At 39.1% G+C, this 10,053-nt stretch overlaps 1 protein-coding gene across 6 annotated transcripts in view; it reads left to right on the forward strand.

Annotated features, from left to right (window-relative positions):
- Positions 1-10,053, forward strand: part of LOC104129890 (signal peptide peptidase-like 3) — a 59,279-nt gene that overhangs the window by 24,417 nt on the left and 24,809 nt on the right. The gene's annotated exons all lie outside the window — the stretch shown is intronic.

Consider the following 10,053-nt stretch of genomic DNA (forward strand, 5'->3'; position numbering starts at 1 on the left):
GGTTTGGGTTTTTTGGGGGTTTTTTCTTAGTCAAACAATTTTTTATGTGTGTGTGTAAGACACGTTATTGTCAGAGGTGATACGTTAATTGTTTGGCGACAGCTTGCAAAGTAAATATAAATCTCTTAATTGTGAGACAGAGGTGAGAGAACTTGCTCACCACTGTCTTCCTGGTCCAGATGGAGCAGCAGTGAAGATTGGGACAAATATTTAATTCCAAATAATGAAAACTCCCATGTTTTATCAGCTTGGACAACTTTTTGTTATGGCTTAAGGTCCTCTGAGATGCTGTTGGCTGGCAGTAATAACTTGTGCTGTAGTAGCTGTGTTAACAATGTTGAGTCACGATATAAATTGCTTGTCAGCATTTTCACTGCAGTGGCTTCTAACCCTGCTCGGAACAGGTCTTCCTGCTCCTGTAAGAGCAAAATACCCACATTCAGCCCACACTGAATCTTCTCTGACTGTGCTGTGGCTGGCAGCAGTAACCATTCGGTTGTAGACATCTCGCTCTATAGCTTGGACGAGGCTTTGTTACTGATTGGGGGATTCTTGCGCAGAAGACACTTGTACTTCTTCAAGCAGTAAATGTATTTTATTGTAAACTGGAAGTAGGGAGCCATCCTCATGTTTTAGGTGATTTTAGTCATTATTAATGAGCTTTTCTGTTAAGTAGGAAAAGGCTTACAGAGATCAAAACATAGATGGGAGCCTAAGGTGAAGACACTAGGGAAGTTTTTATTTTCTTCCTGTGACTAGAATAAGCGCCATAAAACGAAACCTAGCACTAAGCAGCCTTCTGTCTAATGCAGAACTGTACTACCAAGTGATTGAAAACTCTGGGTTGCGTATATGACTGGGATATAAATTGATACCTTTATAATCCAAAAAGGTTTCAGCTGTCAAAATTGCAGAAGACTTTCCTGCGCCAGGGATAACCACTGACATTTCCAAACGGGCCTTCCTGAAAGCACAATATTGTTTGGACCATGATGAGGCTGTCTAGCATAAAACTGTAGACAGCTTGCACAGTGGTACTCTGTAGACTTGAATTACAGTAACCACTCATTTGATTTGCCTTTTTTTTCTGATGTAAAAAGGGCTATTTTTGGAAAATTCATACAGTTGAAAGTAGTAATTTAGATAGAAGAGCTGTTTCAGCAAAGCTTTGGGGCAGGCTAAATATTGGACTGACCTTTGCAGAGTTCACTGGTCTGTTGGAATCTGAAAGTTTACATAAAGAAAAATGCTTGTGGCTCTGGCAGGAAAGGATTGTGCATAACAGATCTTGATTTGACCTCCTCTCTTCTCCCTCCCTCCAATCCTCCTCTTGATTATTTGTGGAAGGTGGAAAGAGTTTTCCAGATGAGGAAAGTCTTCCTATGTGGTCAGTTTGTTCTTGTGGCTAAGCCGCAACCTTCTTGCTTCGTCAGATGTCTCATACGTATGTTTACGCATACTTTCATAGTTATATATTTACATCTTGTTCTGATATTTTCTAATCTTAATTATTCCACAAAAGCATTATATTAATATTTTTGTTTGGCAATTTATATGGTATTACAACAAAACTTGAATCTATCCTCTGCAGTACAATGAAGTCTTCTATAAATTGGTAAACTATGAAGACAATTACAGACAAGACAATTGCTTTACTTAGTTCAGCAAATGAGTCTTATGTCTCTTTCTCATTTGCATGAAGCATGTTTTTTAACATATTAATAGTTTGGCCCTTGCAAATGCAGTATGGCTACTGTTGTTGTACCTCACTGAATACCCTTAACTGTTAATGATGCTGGGGTTTACTTCACAGTCTTGTTAATGGATGGCCAGTGCCTCAAGATGTTACGCTGTGGTAGGACTGTGCAGCTGTAGCAAAGGCATCTGGAAAGCTGGGGATTATGAAAGTGTACGGGTGCTCAAACGGCTTGCGGGGACAGATAACGTTATTACAGTTTTCAGGAGTTGGATACTACTGCATGCTGCAACTGGAGTTTACTAGAGAAAACAAATATGGAAGGACCGAAATGGCACCAAATGTCAAATATTGTCATAGATTGCAGCAACTACAGTACCTGTGGTCTGTTTTGAAAACTAACTTAATTAAACCAGTGCTAACTTTTGGGTAGAAGGTTAGTTACAGGGAAATAGGAATGTTAGCTTTGTTTAATTTACATTAGCTCCAGTAAACCTTGGATTACAGGTGTCTGTGCTGCAGTTAGGTCTTAGTAAGCACCCTGTAAGATGCTCCTGAAAGGGTTTTAGTCCCACCTCATCCCTGGCCACATGCTGACTCCTTTCGTCTTTGTGTCATACCTAGTAATTGTGCAACTGCTGGCCTGAATGAAAACTCACTTCACAAAACAATAATTTACTAGGTCAGCTTGCTAGTTTGCTGGGGTAATTTCTCCACCTTTTTCTTCTTTTCCTGCCCATGAATAAAATAAGTTTTAGTAGCAAAACCCAAGCTAATTGTAATGGAAAATGTTTTAAAAAGGAGGTTTTGTTGGCAGAGCTCTATTAAGTTGCTGAAGTCAGAGGTGCCCTAACTTAAGGTGGCTAAAATTTACAGTGTAGGGCTGGCCTGTTAAGTCTCTCTTGTCTCAGACTTTTGATTTTCAAACCAACATAGGTAAATCTATCTTAAGCTGGAGTCCTTTAGATTTAACTGTCAAGAAGGGGTAAAAGTTGTAACTGTAAAAGTATTAATTGTTTTAAAAAATAAAACCAGGGCTGTGCCTTGGCTCAGCAATTTGCTGGGGCTGCTCTGTAGTAATATGCCAGTGTTCTGGGACAAGTTAGCTGATCTGCAACAGCTCAGTTAAAATAAAAATGACACAATTAAAATACAAAATTGAGTAAAACATTCACTGCTAACAGGCTCTGTGTTTTGTTATCAGATGTGTTTTTTCCATATATTCTTGTTCAGTTTTAACTCATTGAAATGATACCTACTAACTGTTCTTCCATGGGGATCCATTATTGCAGACATCGTTGTATGGATGTTTTGTTCACATTTTCAAAAAATGTTTGAAGTCATTTATACTTGTGATACTGTATCAAAATCTACCTCTGGAGAGGATTCCTTGACTGGTGGTGACATACATTTAGCGGTAAAAGCATGCCCTGTTTTTCATGACAACTTGTTTTTTCTTTCTTTGAGAAAGAAAGAAGGGGAGGTTCCCATGTCCTTTTTTGTTTGTCTGTTTTAGAGCAAAAACCCCAACCCAAACCAAATCAACCAACCAACCAACCCTCCTCAATAAAACAATGAACCTCAAAAAAGTAAATTTATTTTTGTCTATAGGTAAGAGGTGAAAATTATGTATCCAGGCTCCTATTCAGTCTACAAATGGATAGTATGAAATCAAAAAGCCTGTATTTTCTGTTGGAGCAATGTCAAAGACATTCAGCGTGGTTTTGGATATTTGTTTTGGTTCTGGCTACTTAATACTCAAACAGATACGTGTGTCCAGTACAACTTACTGAAGATGTAATTTTTCTCCGTTAACCGCTGATTGCAAATTTTGCTTCCAAGTATCCTGTTTAGTGTGATTCCACCAGAGTGGTGGGGAGATCAGGAGCTGAGGATGCTTTTGACGTACAGGGACGCTGTTCTGTGTTGGTTGAAAATACCGCTCCTTTGAATGAGTAAGGTATTCTTACGCTTCCATGCAAGGACTGGAAGTCGTGCTCCCAGTCCTGTGGGGAAGTGAGTGGTCCAAGCTGAATATGAAATCTGGAAATCTTCCAGTTACTGTAATTCTTAAATGCTGTGAAACATGTAATCCTTTGTTCTGTTGGCAAACAGTCAGGTGAACTAGAAGGGCAGCTCAGATAATGTTTTTAACAGAAAATGGTTTTTTTGCAAGATCCTCTCTCCCAGTGCCTTACTGGCAGTATGCTTCAGTTTATTTTCCAAGTGAGCTCAGAGGAGTGTTTTCTCTTAGCAATTTAACTGGGAGCTTGGTGTTTGGTTTTGGGGGGAGAGTTGTAGGAAAGCAGCTTTCTGGACACGGTAGAAGAGTGAATTGGGTTTTTTAGTTGTGTTTGGGTTTGGTTGCATAAAAGAAAAAAAAAAATATTTGGTACCTAATAGTGTGAAAACATTGTTCTGAGCTCTGTGTCTGATAAACAGCAGAATTATTCTCCAGTTACAACTTTAAAATGCCTGTCTGAGCCTTAACCAAGTCTGTGTAGGAAAGTCTGGTTTTAGTGGGACATCTCAAATTACTCTTTTTTTCACTTCAGACTTGCTTTGGGTTTTTTTTCTAATATGATCCATGTTTCCAAAAATTACTCAAACTTAGCAGACCTTATCTGCACATGACAATAAGATAAAATTGTAAACTGTAGAAACCAAGCGATTCCTTTAACATAAGTGAAGCCAGAGCAATTTGCTTGTTTTTCCTATGAATCACACTAAAGAATGGAATAGTGTTGAGATATGTTTACAGCTGTGGGTGCCATGACTTCACGCTTAAAATTATACCTTTAACTGTTACACTCAGATTTAACTTTGGTTTGGCAGCAAGCCTAATGGAGGCTCTTAAATATGTATATATCTTGCACATGTAAGGCAGTTGAAAGAGGCTTTTTAGTTATACCCTTGACCTGGAATCCAGTAAAGGAAAAAAGTAGTATTGGTTTTACCCACGGAGTGAGTTCGTCCCCCAACCAAAATGAATATTTGTGCAATTAACTGTAATTGATCTTCATGTGCATGGTGGTGCTCTTCTTTCATGTGCCCTAGGGCTGTGCTCTGGAGTCCTTGAGTTTGATTTGCTTGTTTTAATAAACGATGCTACAGTGATGGATCACAAACACCTTGCACTGTAGCCTCAAAAATTAATTGCTCTTAACAATAAATTGTCCTGATCACTGTATTCTCTCATACTTCTTTTAAGGAATAAAAGAGTTAGTAGAATGTTTGGAAAATATCAGAGACAAGTAGGTTCAAGAAAACACTTTCCTTGTGAGTGGCGTACTCTTGCGTGATCAAAAGAAAATAGACGCACAGGGTCGTTGCAGCAGTGTGAAGGTGAACATTGATTTCTGCCTACAGCTGGTAGCTCCAAAACCCAGGGGTGGGACAGGGGAAGTGAGTTGCAAAATGTTCTTCAACCTGTCTTGAATTTACCAACTATATTTCTTGACTTTGTTTTTCTATTGCTATAGCAATCACTGATGTAATAAACACATTAAAAAGCATTTGAAATTTGTAAAACCCTTGGAGGAGGGGGAGGCAGGAACTTTCTCCATCCTTGATTTTGTCATTTAACACCAGATTTTCAGTAAAAGGTGGTTGTTGGGGCTTGGGGTTTTTTAATTCTCTTTTTCTGGTTCGTTCTTTGAAATATTGACTGTCTGCTGAGATGGGACCCTCAAACTGAATGCATGCATTCAGCAAGTTCTGAAAATGAATCATGAATAATAGGGCAGGGATGGAGGTGCTTTCTTGTCACCTTTCCAATGCTGGCACCTACCTATAGGGAGTTTTCTTTCAAAGAGAACGGAAATTGGGAAAGTAGAGTACATTGGTGGGCATGGGTTATTGTCACTTACCTTGTGAGGAGACGGTGGACATTTGATAATAAAACTGGTATTTTAATTGTAGATGAAGAGAGCCATATTGATTGAATAAATAGTTGTGGCTTTTAATGTGGGCTGAAGAGTATTTGAAGTTTTGTGTGGTCACTTCTCAAGCAGCCCCATCTTTCAGAAACTTAAATAGGCAGGTGAATTCACATATGGATCCAGTTTGCCCCAGTTGTGCCTGGTACAAGAAGCTCCCCATGAGTTTTGAAGGACTTTTTGTATAGGAGAAAAAAGTATGGCCTAAAATTGTAGTCAGAAGGACTTACATTCGATGTTAAGAAAAGTCTTCTCATTTCAACAATGAGTGTTTTAAACAACAGGTGAGGTGGGCATCTGTCATGACTGACTGATTGGCTTTCCCCAATGTGAGACCAAATTATAACTCAAGGAATTAAATGGTCTCCTGATGTTCCTGTCGGTGTGAATTTCTGTGACTCTGTGATAGGGTTCTGCAAGTTGTAGATTTGGTCCCATTAAACAAAGTCAAAGGCCCGTCTCTTCTATTTTAATCCATCCTTACTCTAGCCTATCTAGTATGCTTACCTTCCTTTTATAGTTTTACTTTCCTTAATCTTGAAAGCAGTTGGCTATTATGGTCACTGGTAAAGAAAAATACCTGATGAAATGCAATCTTCTCTCTTCATGTGAACTTCAGTGAAGTTAGATCATCTACTGCACTTTTCAAGTTGATGTGATTTATTTGTTGCTCTATTGTTTGCATTCTCATACATGTACAGTAAATGCAAGGAAAGATTATCTTGCTGCTGTTATAAGAGCTTTTGTATGAGAGTGATTCATGCCCAAGGCCTTCAGCATGCATTGTTAAGGAAACTTTGGTGCTCAGGCTTCTCCTTCCCCCCTCGGCAGGGTTTTTCACAATAATTTCTCTTGTACCTGGAAGTCAGGAGAGTGGTATTTGCTACTGAAACATCGAGGGGCTGGATTTCTTTGTCATCCACTTAGCAGGCTTCTTGTGCAAACAGAAAGAGGTTTTTATTTCAATTACGTAAAACTTCCCTGATCTCTGAGGTGATAGTTTTGGGGCACTTAAGCCAATGCTACCACTGAAGAGTCTTTCCTCTTTGATTTTTCTGTCCAGAAACATGCCAGGTCAGGAATCTGAATCACTTGAGAAACCTTCCCATTCATTCTCCGTTATTATTCAAGCAGACAAGTCCCCTGATCTAGTTTACCCTGTGGTTTTGCAAATGGTTGTGCTGGCACGGGATGAAGAAAGAGAATAGGTGACTGGTAAAAGGTGGGAAGAAGTTGCTTTGGTAACGGCAGTGTTGGCTTGTGGTCACGTCAGCCTGGCCTCTGACAAGCGTGTGTTACAGAGGGTAATGCTCTGTGCTGTCATCCGGAGACACGTTTGGATCCTGGTTCTGTCTTTCTCTGGGTCTTCATTGGACAAAGAGAGTTGCAGGTACTTACGGCTCAACACTGAGGGCAAAAAAGAAGTACCAGGCTTTGCCTAAGGGCCTCCTGCTGGTTTGGAAGGACTGTTGAGACTCTTACCAAGAAACTGCTTATCTTTTGGTGATGAGGAAGAGCTGAAATGTGAAAACCAGTGCTTGCATTGACTGGGTGATTTTCTTGAGTTAGAAGTGCAAAAGAAATAACAAAACCAGAGGAGTTAAGTAGTATGTACGTAACAGGAGAACAGCAGGGCTAAAAGAGGTTTTTTTATAAGAAATTCCTAAGCTCTCAGATGGCAGAGACCCTGTAGGGTGAAGGTTCACAGTCAGAGACAGGTGAGCTTGGACCTGTGGCCACCGGGGAGAAGAGAGCTTGACCTGCAGCTACTGATACAGAGGAAAGAGAGCTTGCAAGTGTCTCTAATGTAACGCTATTACTGTTGTTGTTGCAGCTTTTATTAGCTGGTTACCATCTTCTCTGATGGGGAATGAAGTGGGTCTCTGTTCCCTTGGGAATACAGAGGTTATTCATTTTTTTTCCCAGAAGAAGGGAGAGTGCTGCCTGGAACGCCAGCTGTAACTGGTGTGGCATATTTTGCGTGGTTACTGTTTGGGACGGGTGGAAGTGGTGGTGTGTTGCAATGGCTGGGCATCCCTGGAATTGTTCTGTAGGTAAAGGTCTATGGAGCGGTCTGTGCCAGGCTGGAGAGCTCGCTGCTTGGATTGTTGTCTGGACAATACTTTCACTGTATAGCTGTAGGGTTGACACACAGAATATGTTATAGAACACTGCTTGCTGTGTCTCTCTCTTGGCATGCCTTAGCAGGCTCTGTGTTGTAAGCACTTGCCCATGAGGCTGCCAAAAATAGATGCCTAATGGCAGAGAATTTGCTGAAATTGATCTCAGCCGTGTAAAGATGCAGGTTCAGAGTGAGATCTCGAGTTGTAGAGAAGGCGTTTGGGAAGTTACCTCTCACTAGCTGGCTGGGAAAAGGAGCTTACAGAGGAAAGTAAGCCATTATAAAGTACTTGGGTCTAATGTATGGGTCTAATACTATAGTCTGATAACTATAAATATTTGTTGCTTGACTGAGTTAGCAAGAATCTTTCTGGCATCGTGATTAAATAACTTCTAAAACAATTCCCTTACATGGCTGTTGAATTTTAGGTGTGGTAGTGTAAGAGTCCTAAAAAATGTACTTCCCTTGGAAAACCAATGTATCTTTGTATTTTGAGCATGTATACTAGAGTATATATGTTCTGCATATATACTAGAGTTTAGAAATTATGTCCTGCTATAAGATCTCTGTGCGGAGAAGTCAGGAAGCATCGCTGGCCTGCAATGAGTTTATAATTTCACCATTGTACTTTCATTGTGCAGGATGGAAGGGCTTTAATTCTCATTTCCCCCTTGCGTAGGATCAGCAGCTAGCTCTCCTAACCATCACTGCAGCCGATCAGTAGGGTTATGGTATATTAGGCCTCTGTTTAGAACGGGTTTGCAGGTATTCAGTTCCTTCATTGTGCCAAAGGGCCCTCAGGTTTTAAAAGAAAACTTAATGGATTATGCACAGGGCTGATCCATGATCCGTGTATCATCCTCATTTTGTCTGTTTTATAAATCTTTCTAACATTTACAGCCTTGTTTTGACTAATGTTTAGTAATTATGATGAAATGGCATTTTAATTATCATAGCTTCTAAAGCTGACACCAAATGATGAATTATGTAGAAAACATTGTTCATTGCAAAAGTATTTGCCAATTTATGAAGATACAATTTTATGAACATCATTTAATAAAGTTTAGTGCATAACCTTGGACATGTTTAATCCCGGTTGAAATCCCATTCCATCGTTTTGCTTTTCTTGTAAAGCTGGGGTTCCTGAAGATTCTTTTAATAGATGAATGCCATTATTTATTCTCAAATCCAAACAGGATACGAAGTTTCCCTTTCCCTTCACTCAAGGTCGGGTGAGGGAATGCTTCTCCCTGAAATTGAAGCCAGTAACAGGACATAAAACTACAGTGCTCATCCTTAAGCCGTTTCTTCTTGGTGTCTGCTTAGCTGTAATCATTGGCTAAAAATAATATGCAATGAACTGTATTGTATATAACCTAAGCAGCATTTATATATGCACTGATTGTAAGTGTTTAGTTATATATTGCATGTATTTGCAATTCAGTATATTGATCTTCATGGAAGCTTTTACGACCTGTGTTCCACAGCCTGCAAACTAAAGGTCAAACATGACCAAAATTAAAAAAAAAATAAAATAAAGCTCGGGATTGTCTTTATGTGTTGGCCAACTTTATGAGCAAGTAAGACATCTGTTTTTCACTTTGTGTGGGGTAATGCTGAAGTTACTTATGCTAATTAACAAAAATAGTTTCTCATTTCTTAAAAGCTTATTTGACAAGTATATAATTTCATCTAAAAGAGGCAGTCTGTTTTTCAGTGGTGTTTAATATTGAATTTCTATAGTAGAAGGTTCACATTTGTGTTTATATACTAAAGTATTTTAAAGTGTATTTCTAGTGGTTTGGTAATTTTATCTAAATTGCTTTTAAATTGGGAATGGGATTAGTGATTCTTTAACTGTCTTGTAGCTTTAGTTTTTATTTGGTTAGTGATATTTAATGTGGAACTATCATGTAATTCAATTATCTTTGTTCCATATCCATAGTCTTGCTGAAATTAGGCTTTTCAGTTGTTTTTCAGAAATGTTATTTTTTTTTGTAGGGTAAGACTAATGCAATTAACATTGGGCATTATTCTTCTCCTTTTCCATTACTTTAGCACAAGTTGTTGTTGAAAAATGTTGGGAGTTGCAGTGCGACTTCTGGAGCTGCTCCTTGTGTGTTGTACCCCCTCCAACGTGGTGGCCTCTGCCCCAATGTTCAGATCAAAAGAAGTTTCAGTGTAAACTGCAGAGTAGGGTTTGGTCTGTCAAGGATAGGAAAAAAATTGGCGAATATTTGTATTTTTGTGCTTTAAACACAAAGGTATGTTGCATCAGGAAATCTATCTAAATAATG

The sequence above is a fragment of the Egretta garzetta genome, unplaced genomic scaffold, assembly GCF_000687185.1.
Source record: "Egretta garzetta isolate BGI_Z169 unplaced genomic scaffold, ASM68718v1 scaffold7, whole genome shotgun sequence".
NCBI classification, from domain to species: Eukaryota; Metazoa; Chordata; class Aves; order Pelecaniformes; family Ardeidae; genus Egretta; species Egretta garzetta.